Raw genomic sequence first — 11,055 nt, forward strand, 5'->3', positions numbered from 1 at the left:
TATGTCAAAGAAGAACATGGCATGGAGCTACTCATCAATCTTAACAAAAGTCCCTAAGTGACCCGGGGTCAAAAGGGATCACAAAATATATTAACGAGCACACGAACATAGCTCAAACACAATCAGTTTTCAGACTTAGTGAAAACTGAGACATGCTGAAATATAACTCACGAAGGCATGTAAACGAGCTCGATGCACTCACTACGGTGCAAGTCATGGAAAGGCAAGCATACATCCATGAAGAAGGCACAAAATTCTAGCTAGGCATGGCAAGAACAAAGGCATAGCATGCACGGATCAACTACAATAGCATCGGCAAAATCGCAAACGAGTTGACGATCTGCCCAGATTCACAACGAAGCAAAAGTAGAGCTCGATTGACTCAAGCTAGGGTGCTCCATAATTTCAAACAAAGACATGGATGGATAGAGCATAACAAGATTAACAAAACTCCTTTACTGATAATCCTCAAAAGAGGCACGGATCACTAGGAAATAGTATGAACATATGGCATCATGAACTAAATAATCCCAGACTTAGTGAAAACTACTAAGTCCCTGAAAACTGATTTACCGGGTGCCTCACTTTGCAAGCTTGCACAAGTCACCACAAACATCCTAAAAATGCATGGGTTGCACCTCTGAAATATAACAAGATGCTTAACAAAACATATGAAGGACTCACAGGCATATCATGCACACAACAATCATGGCAAAAATGACAAAAGTCTAAGATGAACTAGCAGATCTGACAAATAACTCACGAAGCCTCCTTCTAACAGCATTTAGGGCATCAAGATGAACTCAAATGAAAATGATGCAATGGAATGAAATGATGTACTCGTCGAGACGAACATTTTGATATACTATATGTCCAAAACGGAGCTACAGATGCAAAGTTACAGCAGGTCAAAGATCGCATAAAAATTAGGGTTCGGAGGGAAAAAGTCAACCGTTAGGGTTCCAGATCCAGATCTGGATCGGGGTTGCTCGGAAACCGAGGATGGCCGGGTTACTGTAGCTCACCGGAGATCGTCGTGGCCGGAGTGGAGACAAGGAGGGAGAGGTCGTCGGGGCGGCGGCGGCGAGGCCGGGCGGCGCGGCCGAGGTCGCGGTGGCCGCGGGCGGCGCCGGCGATGTACATGGCGGCGGGGACGGCGAGTGCGGGGCGGCGGCCACCGGCCGGAGCAGCAAGGCGGCAATGGCGCGCGGCGGCGCCGGCGATCTGGCGCGGGGACGAAGGAGGCAGCGCGCGGGGCTCCTCTGGCCCGAGGGGTCGGCGGGGAGGGCCGGCCCCGGGCCTCGCGGGCCGGCGGCGGCGGGGAAGTGGGCACGGGTGGTGGCCACTAGGCGGAGGACACGTGGCGGTGGACGGGGAGGCCGGACAATGTCCGTCGGCGGGGCAGATGTCCGGCGCGCGCGAGGACGAATGAATCTAGGGTTTTCGGGGGAGGAGAAGATCCGGATTTCGGGGGAGGCTATATATAGGCATAAGTGGAGCTAGGAGAGTCCAAATGAGGTGCGGTTTTCGGCCACGCGATCGTGATCGAACGCTCTAGATGATGGAGCAGAGTTTGGTGGGTTTTGGGCCAAATTGGGGGGGTGTTGGGCTGCAACACACACGAGGCCTTTTCGGTCCCTCGGTTAACCGTTGGAGTATCAAACGAAGTCCAATTGATACGAAACTTGACAGGCGGTCTACCGGTGGTAAACCAAGGCCGCTTGGCAAGTCTCGGTCCAATCCGGAAATGTTTAATCCCCACACATGAAAGAAAACTAGAAATGACCACCGGAGGAGAACGAAGCGCCGGAATGCAAAACGACAACGGGGAAAATGCTCGAATGCATGAGATGAACACATATGCGAATGCAATGCACATGATGACATGATATGAGATGCATGAAAACGAAAACAACACACGGAGACAAAGACCCGAACCCGAGAAATAAATATAACTTAACGCCGGAAACGGCAAGAGTTGGAGTACAAATTGGGAAAGTTATATCTGGGGCGTTACACAGCGCTAGAGATGCCCTAAGTATCATGCTATAATCGCTAACAGTGCTCCATCATTTTGCAAGGAACAGTTTTCCCTCGATGAAAATCAGATCCGCCGTGTTTCGCACTCCTCCCACGTAAGAGTGTAGACTCTTGCTTACATAAAAATGGAGCAAGTGGACGGCACTGTAGCACGTCATATCACTCAAACTAGCCCGCCTAACACGCGGGAAAGCACCGCCCTCGTCATTTTGTTCTGGATTTCTATGACCGATCGCACGAAAAGTTACGCTTTGCAAGTTCAAAAGGAAAAGGCGGCACACTTACGACTCATACGCGTCGCACCCCCGACAGTCCGGCTCGCACGCCGTTCACCAGAGGGGACACGCGTTGTCTCTCATTTTCACTAACATGTGAGACTGCAATTGAATAAACCGCCGATAGCCGAAATCTAATCGCTCGGCGGGCGTCGGCTGAGAAGAGAGAGACGGGGGAGGGAGAAGAGATCGCTCGCCCGCCACGCATGGACTCCAAGAAATATATATGGTGATAATGTGAGGTGGGCCATGGGGGAGTCCGGAGTAAGTGAAGTAGAAAGGCACAAATGGTATGAACATGCGTGGCATATAGGGTGTGTTTGGTTGCGTTGTCGTCTCAGCATAGTTGTTCCCTCTTCATGCATGCTCAACTCAACACCCCTCTTCATGCATGCTCTCTTCACGCATGCTTCTAGTGTATTTGTGCTAAACTAGTGTGGACTCATGCACCCTCCATACACTCTACCAAACACCCAAAAGTGGGTCGAGAAGGGAACTCTTGGGCGGCATTTGTCTCTTACTACGTACTCCAACTAATATAAAAGCTAATATGTGCCTCCAACTAATATAGTAGTAGTAGAGTACTTAGGCACGTACTCCATAACATCAGCGTGGATTGCACGTACAACATTTAGTGGTACTCCCTCCGTTCCAAAGTACTCGTCATGGTTTTAGTTCAAATTGGAACGGAGGGAGTACCACTAATGTTGTACGTGCAATGCACGCTGATGTTATGGAGTACGTGCCTAAGTACTCTACTACTACTATATTAGTTGGAGGCACATATTAGCTTTTAATTTGTTTACGTGTATGCCCCGAGACCTTCCAACTAGACGTGTCTTTCTCTCCAGGTCGCACTTTGTATCGTTCATACCACTAGTACTACTACATGTGCTCTCCGACCCAGAAGTGGAAGAAGTGGAGACCCTCTACCAAGCTGTTTTGTTTTGCGCTGGGCTCTACCACGCTGTTCATGTCCCACTCCTTTCATTGACGTGTGTGACATCCAGCACGTGCCGTGTTTGGCACTCTTCGTCGTAAGAGTTGAAACGCTAGCATTCATCAGAAATAAAAAATAAATATAAATCAGCAGTGATACTATTTTTTTTGAAAAAATTATCCTGGTCTCCCCCGGTCGTATCGCAGGCCCAGCCTTTCCCACTGTAAGTTGGTCGGACGAAGGAACCATCACGACTTTGTTGAATTCCGCTTCTTCAAGAAAACTTACTGTACCCGCAATACTGCTACCACACGCGAAGACTGGACGGCACTGTACCATGTCATATCACTGAAACCCACTAGGCTATCCTTGAAAAACCACTAGGCCAAACTAGCCCGCCTACAGGTCATCTATTTTGGAATGGAGGGAGTACGTCTCTGTACTGCTATGATTTTCTGTTGTACGTCTCTGTACTTTTGATACGATTTTCCTACCCTATGAACCAAATGAGGCCTGAATGTATCCGTGTCGACTAAGCCTACAATTTTAGGAGCTTGGGCTATTGGTCGATCGACGGCAGATAAGTATAAGCGTACCACGAGCTCATCAGCCCCAACGTTTCTCTTCGGTGAGTGTTTTGCAAGTACTATAGCTCGCATAGTAGCTAGCCTACTAACACCAAGAATCATCAGACAAGCCCTGCTGATATGATAAACAGTTCAAACTTACATCTAAGCATGCCATATATTACATCAAAAGCTGGTGAGGATACATCTATTTCCATAACTCGGAGAGGGTTCACATGATTCACTATCAAACATAAGTAGCAAGTACCGCCCACACAAGACAGTACACTAGCCCTAAGATGGTTTGATAACACGCATCGTTCTGGTAATTAGACATAGGGCAATGCAAACTACCCTGAAGGATTAGCGCGACCAACTATTTCTTGTCATCGATCTCTCGGGCAATGACCATAGCACATACATCAGCATGGGAATCGATCTCTGGGGCGATGTCCACAGGACTGACCGCGACATCGGAATCGATCTCTTGGGCGATGTCCACAGGATGGACAGCGGCATCGGAATCGATCTCCGGGGCGATGCAAATAGGACGGACCACGACATCGAAAATGATCTCTGGGCATTGTCCATAGGACGGGCCGCGACATCGGAATCATCAAGGACATCCACCGGCACCTGCACAACCCTAACATATTAGCAAGCACATTGCAAATAATCAAAAACCACAACTATGGTAATAAGCCATTATTTTTTACCTTGTGCAGCTCACCGGGGGATCCCATCCCTCCGGGGGCCATCTCCTCGTCCTCGATGGGGGCCATCACCTTGCCACGGGAATACTGCTTCTCAACGGCGACTATCTCCTCAAACTCAGCCTTGAGCCTCGCATAGGTGGCCATTAGAGTTTCCAGGGTAGGCACGGTGGGGCCCTTGCGGTTCTTCCAACTTTCTTTGAGGAGTTCGTCCGCCAACGTCGTCAACTCTTTGGCCAGTGCTTGTTTCTTGGAGTTCTTCGTCTCCATGGGTTGGCCCGCCAACATGGTCAACTCATTGGTCGGTGCTCGCTTCCTGGAGATCGCTGTCTCCAGTGGGTTGTCCGTCGGCAACTCTTTACCTAGTGCTCTAGGATCCATCAATGAACTGACAAACAAAAAGCAATCGAAAGGAAACCACAATCGCAATGAAAACAAGAAAAGAATAGGCTGTGAGAATCGGTCGGTGCTTCGGAAAAAAAAAGAAGATTCTTGGAATGAAAATATAGCAGCATCACTGATTCGCCCACCTTTCCTTCGTCGGTACAGAAGAACAATGGCAGAAGTGAGTAGCCTGGAGTGAGGTTTTCTTCAAGAAAGGGGAGAAAGGGCTTCAACAAGCATTCTAGTGAAATGATGGTTGCTTCGTCCAGTCCAACTTCGAGGCCACTTTACCACTGCAGGTAAATGTGTCGGTTTTGTGATATGATGGGTCATGACGGCCACACCGGGGTGACCGGTGAGTTTCGACTGTAGCACCTCGCTGTGATTTGCTGGATGGCACGCGGGCCCGGATGCTTTGATGTCCTGCATGTAGATAGAGCGGCTAGTCATATAGGAGTGCTCAATATTGTGCACCGCGACCAAGGCGGAGAGGAAAAAGAGATAACTACATAATTAATGCATGATTTTAATTAGGGTAGTTTTGTAAAGTACGAGACATTCCTCCAATGGAAAAATGCCTTGGTTGATGAGATTTGAGATTTGAGCCCTATAAACCAGAAGGGAGGGAGTACTGCATGCGGTGTAGTCTAGTCACTTCTTGAAATCTCTAGAAAGGCAAATACTCCTTTCCAGTTTACACGGCTATACTAGCAAGTACTAGTACTACAATATTGGGCTCAAATAGCAATTTTGTCTCATGCAAGAGCCTGGCTATATGCGTGCTCCAAGGCACCGCACCACGTGAGCGTTTGCATGTGCCACGTTCGGGTTGCGCTTGGCTCTTTGCCTCTTCGAGAAGATGAACAATGATGTTACTCCTACTTCTACAGTATCGAATCCACTGCTGCATGTCCGTCCACCTCGTGCGGGATGGATAGCGTGTAGCGAAAGCTCCTACTAGTCCTGCCAGCCACCACGCTCATGCGCGAGGGAGGGACACGGCTTCATTGACTTACTGCTCCTGCCTTTTCATCTATGACAGGTGGGCCCAATAGGTGGTTGGCCCACCTGTCATGCAGCCAAAGGCAGCTGCAGTTAAGGCACCGGAGCTTAGTCCGCGGGGGAGAGGGCGTTGTAGTAATCAAACTTCTCGGTCTTGTACGAGTTGACGCGACACATCAAAGCACAGCACTCGATATAAGTCTTTTTACACATTTCAAATGGACTACAACATACGGATGTATGTAGACATATTTTGCTTCGTATGTAGTCACTTGTTGCAATCTCTAAAAATACTTATATTTGGAAACGGAGGGAGTACAACGCATGCATGCATGTCGTGACTTCCCTTTTGATACTTGCATGTGTTGATTTGATGCACCTTGCCAAATTTTGACTACAAATTTAACTAACCAAATTTTCATGCATGTCACAAAAAATTACGGGGCTGTTTGGATTGTGACGATGTTTGTCTTATGTTGCCACATTATTTTTGCCACACTTGCCTAACTTGAGTTGCTCAAATTGTTAGACACACTTTGGCTTGGAATCTTGCCACACTTTTTGTGGCTATGACATGTGGGTTCACTGCTAATAAAAAAATTTGTGTCTTAGGTGTGGCTAATAAAAAAGACTTATATTTAGGAACGGAGGGAGTAGAAAATATAAATAATAATGCATGTTGGGTAACCCACATTTCCAATAATTTTAGCCATGGGCTTGTTCACAATTTTTACGAGGGGGTGGTTGTTCATTTAATGGAGGGACTTGTACCAGACTTGAACAATACAAAGTGCGACCTGGCACACCGTAGCACCACTTGGAACAAGCGGGTAGCTATCTCAAAAAACAATCAACAACTAAAAAAACGACGACCTGGCACACAGTACACAATTTTAAATGATTGTTTTGATGGAGTGAAAAAGGAAAACTGCCCCACTACGTATATATAGGCCGGAGCCTCCGCGCTTGCTTGCTAGGGTTGCTCTATTCACACACTCTCATCCTCTCCAGATCTAAACAAGATAGGGGTGGTAACATTGTCTTTCTCCCTTCAAAAAACAGTCTTTCTATCCTCACTGCTGGTTACAGATCCAGACATATCCCCCTCCGCCGATGAAGGGGAGGAGGGGCAGCGTTTAGGCCGTCGTCAACAGCGAGGGAGGAGACCCACTGTTGGCCGCACCGTTATCTCTAGCCGAGCGCCGGCGCGGGAGGTCCTCCGATCCCTTTGTCGTTTCCCTAGTGTGGGCGGATCCGGCCTCCCGCCGCCCACCTATCCACATCCCGACGACCTTCAGGTATATCTTCCTTCAAAACCTCCTTAGCTCTACTTCCCCAACTCGCTACGTCGCTGCATGTGCATCATTTTCTACCTCTCAGCCCCTCTCGATCGGATGGTCCAATGTCACCTATTTTTTCTTCTATTGTTAGAGGTAAAGCTACTTCATGGAGTCGAATCTTGTACTTGGTTCAAACAAGAAATAAATTGGGGTTGGGGGAATTTAGTATGTACATCGGACTTGGTACAAACAGGAAGGAAAGGGGGTGAAAGTAGTACAGACTAGTCATCCAACTGGTCTCTTGGTCGAAAAGGGAAATATCGGGGTAACGTTGTACACAGTGGTATGACCAGGACTAGATTTGCTATCCACACATAGGAATAGGTGGCTGGAGTGAAAAAAATGGGACCAACCGAGATATGTTTCTTGGATGTTTGTTTCTCGGGGCAACAAACACTGAATCACCACTTTATGCCCCTGTTTAGGTACATGGTGCTGGACTACTGGTGCACCCACTGTCCCATGCCCTTATACCAAATATTTAGTTGTTCTTAATCTAATGCCCCTGGTAAAATGAAGCCATGCCACTATTATAAGCCATGACAAGTTTAGCCAAATGTTTTTTCTTGTAATTGTTTGAGACTTTGACTGTTTCCATTGTAGCTTTTTGTGCAAATAGGGATATCCATTTCACCAGGTTGATGTTGTGACCTTTTGGTGCACTGCACAAAACACTTCTTAAAAGAAGTGACTTTTGTGCTGTTTAACTAGAATGTCAGAATGGAATAGTTGATTCAATTCGGTGAAACTGCACAAAGGGAGATATGTGTTCCAATCCTCATCATCCATATTGGCGCCATAACCTTCCTTAGGTAAGAATGATATTTAATGCATGTGTTCATCTCTATTTTGCGACTCCCATGAGAAAATAATGCTATTGTTTACTAGTACACTCGTACTCCCTCACTGACAAAACCAATTCAGAAATAGAAGGCCAATCATGTACTTGGTTTCACAAACTAGTGAGGAGAAAGAGAAACAGAGGATGAAGAGGAAGAAGAAGAAGAAGAATAAACAGTGCCAAGGTGATCTTGCTGAAGCTAGAGGCCTCAGTCGAGGCCATTCAAGGGCTCCGGCAACATCTACCTTACATGTGAGACGATCCTCCAGGGAGCCCTTCCACTCCTGCTGTCTCTCCTGCAAGGTCACTTAATTAATTAGGAGTACTTAAGTACCACTAATTTATTGCTGCCTAATTTTCCTGTCGGAGTTAAACAAATCTTTAGTAGCACCTTATGCTGAATCATGTACGTGTGTATGTTTGTCTATGGAGGTGAATCATGTGGTGGGGTAGGGAGAGAATATTATTAGTGTCATGACATAATAGTGTTATTGTTTTGCATGTCAATTTATTGCCATTGGTTTAACGAGGCAATGTTTTGCGTATTGTCCATCATGAATTTGATGCTACTATTAGAGTAATATGCTAATGTCTTTCTATCCTTTCTCACCAAGCTAATGAAGGTTTCACCTTGTTCCTACATGTGCAAACATGGATCATGTTGTGCCAATCATACATTTTAGTGGAACTACACAAGACAATACAATGAACTGTATCCTAGCCAGTGCTTTAACACTGCTGGAAGTTCTTGATAATCTTTCGATATAATCTCAGCACTGGTAAACAAGAGTGATTTCAACCATACATTTGAAGTGCACAAAAATATATACTATTGTGTGATTCCAGTGAGTGCTTTATCATCTCTTATGGGACTACATGAATAAGCTTTTTTTTCTTAGGTGGGTATGGGCCTAAGGCCTTCATCCATATTAGTTTGCTGTCGTCTCTATTTGTATCGTGCTACTGTCATGAGAAACTCCGTTATCTTTGCACGTTAAAGTTTTGCAACCTATGATACATGGCAATGCTTTGAGTGTTGAGCTAATTGGCACTGATTAAATAAACAAATACCTCTCTTTAAGCAAGACTACTATGTTGCTAACTTTACCCATTAAGATAATGAGGGTGCTTCTATTTGTTACTGTATGTTTCATCAACTAGTCCCACTATTACAGTAATCTCTCTCAATATATGTTCCAATAGGGATGCTCAATTTTGGTGGAACTGCACAAAAACTTTGGGTGTTTCATTGCCTCGAAAAATTCCTTCCTTTCCTGTCAGTCGCTAATCTGGGCTTGCATTCTTCCTTTGCTGTCAGTCGCTTGGCTTATCTCGGCTTCCAGTCAAAGGAAATAGTAATTGATATGATACCTCACATAGGTTGGTACAGGTCTTTATCCTGATTATTGTGCTTGTCATATGTATTGGTAATTTGGTATTGTGCTACTGTTTGCCGATTTCATAAAGGAGTAACTTGGAGCCTGAACTCGCAGGCAAATCATTACATTGGGTGATTTTAGTAGAACTGCACAAAAAGATCAGATGGACAGGTACTTATGTTGCTGCTATGTACTCCAAAGTTCACTCAAACAAGCATCAATGTTGACAAGAAGAAGTGCCTATATTCATTCGAGTATCAACCGGCGTCAACCAGTTGTCAAACTCCAAGTATTAGGAGAGTGAACGCCAAAAATATTGCTTGGCGCATAGCCCAGAAAAACGCAGTCCAGTCTTTGGTCCCAACTTATGTCGTTTGATTATCAGCAGATATGGTAGCGAACTGTATGGCATGGAGTCTAAAGATTCCAGACAAGTTGGTTGATGCGTATATTCATCTGGCACTTAATCAATCTGCACGCCAGGGATGCTCCATTTCAGTTGAACTGCACAAAAAAATTGGGTGGTTCATTTTCTCAACCGCCTCCTTTCTCGTCTGCAATGTAGAATTTTGGCGAGCTACGGGACCAAGATGAGCCAGTAAAGTAGTTGGATGAAAGTAGTGGCAAAGTTGCTCAAACCTCCCTCGGCATGAGGCCACTATTTGAGGATAAACCTACAAGCAAAGTTCAGATTGTCTGTGCTGCCTCTTATGTACTCAAAAGTTTACTCATACAAGCATTAATTTTAGCAAGAAGTACCTCCGACTGAACACCATTTACCAGTCTATACCTTAGGTAATTAAAGTTCGTCCATGGATCATATTGGTTGTGATCTCAATCATTTGGATGCATAAACATATTGAACATGTGTATATCTGAATCTTTTTGTGAATTATCTATGAATATTGTTGTGTGATCTATCAATCATTTGGATCCATAGACATGCTGAACTTGTGTATATATGAATCTTTTGAGTTGTAGATAGTGAATGTTGACTATGAATATGAATGTGTCCTGTGAACCTAAGTTTGATACGAATGCTTACCTTTTTTGTTGTACTTGTGTGTGAACTTGTTAGTATGCCTACTGTGGGGTATGTGACGTGTGGGTGTCAACGACACACCTTCTTCTCGAGAAGAATTGCACCTGCTTTGTTAGGGTAGCAACGATGCATCATCTCTTTTTAATCTTTTTGCTCCGTCTTGCCCTTCCCCCGCTCAACCCCTGCCGTAATCTTTTCGGCCTCAAAACAAACATAGTATTGCGTTGTTTTGGGGGCTTGATGAAAAATCGAGTGCTGGTTTCCGTAGGTTGGCCCGCATAGCAAATGGGATGCTGGTCCACCATGGACTGGGAGGCTAAAAATACAAGTTGTATGGTGTAGAGGCAAGTAAAAAATGCCACCGAGAGCCATCCACTGAAGAAAAAAAAAGCGCTCTTGATGTGCTTCTTCAGTCGTGCCGACGGCCCCCTCTTTAATCCAGTTCGCTCGGGGATCTGGTATCATTTTTTCCAGAGGGCGAACAAGTATCAGCTAGGACTAGGTTTTGTATTTTAACATGCGTAGCCCACGAC

The sequence above is a fragment of the Triticum urartu genome, chromosome 7A (genome assembly GCF_056163025.1).
Source record: "Triticum urartu cultivar PI428250 chromosome 7A, HENAU_Tu73, whole genome shotgun sequence".
In the NCBI taxonomy this organism is placed as follows: domain Eukaryota; kingdom Viridiplantae; phylum Streptophyta; class Magnoliopsida; order Poales; family Poaceae; genus Triticum; species Triticum urartu.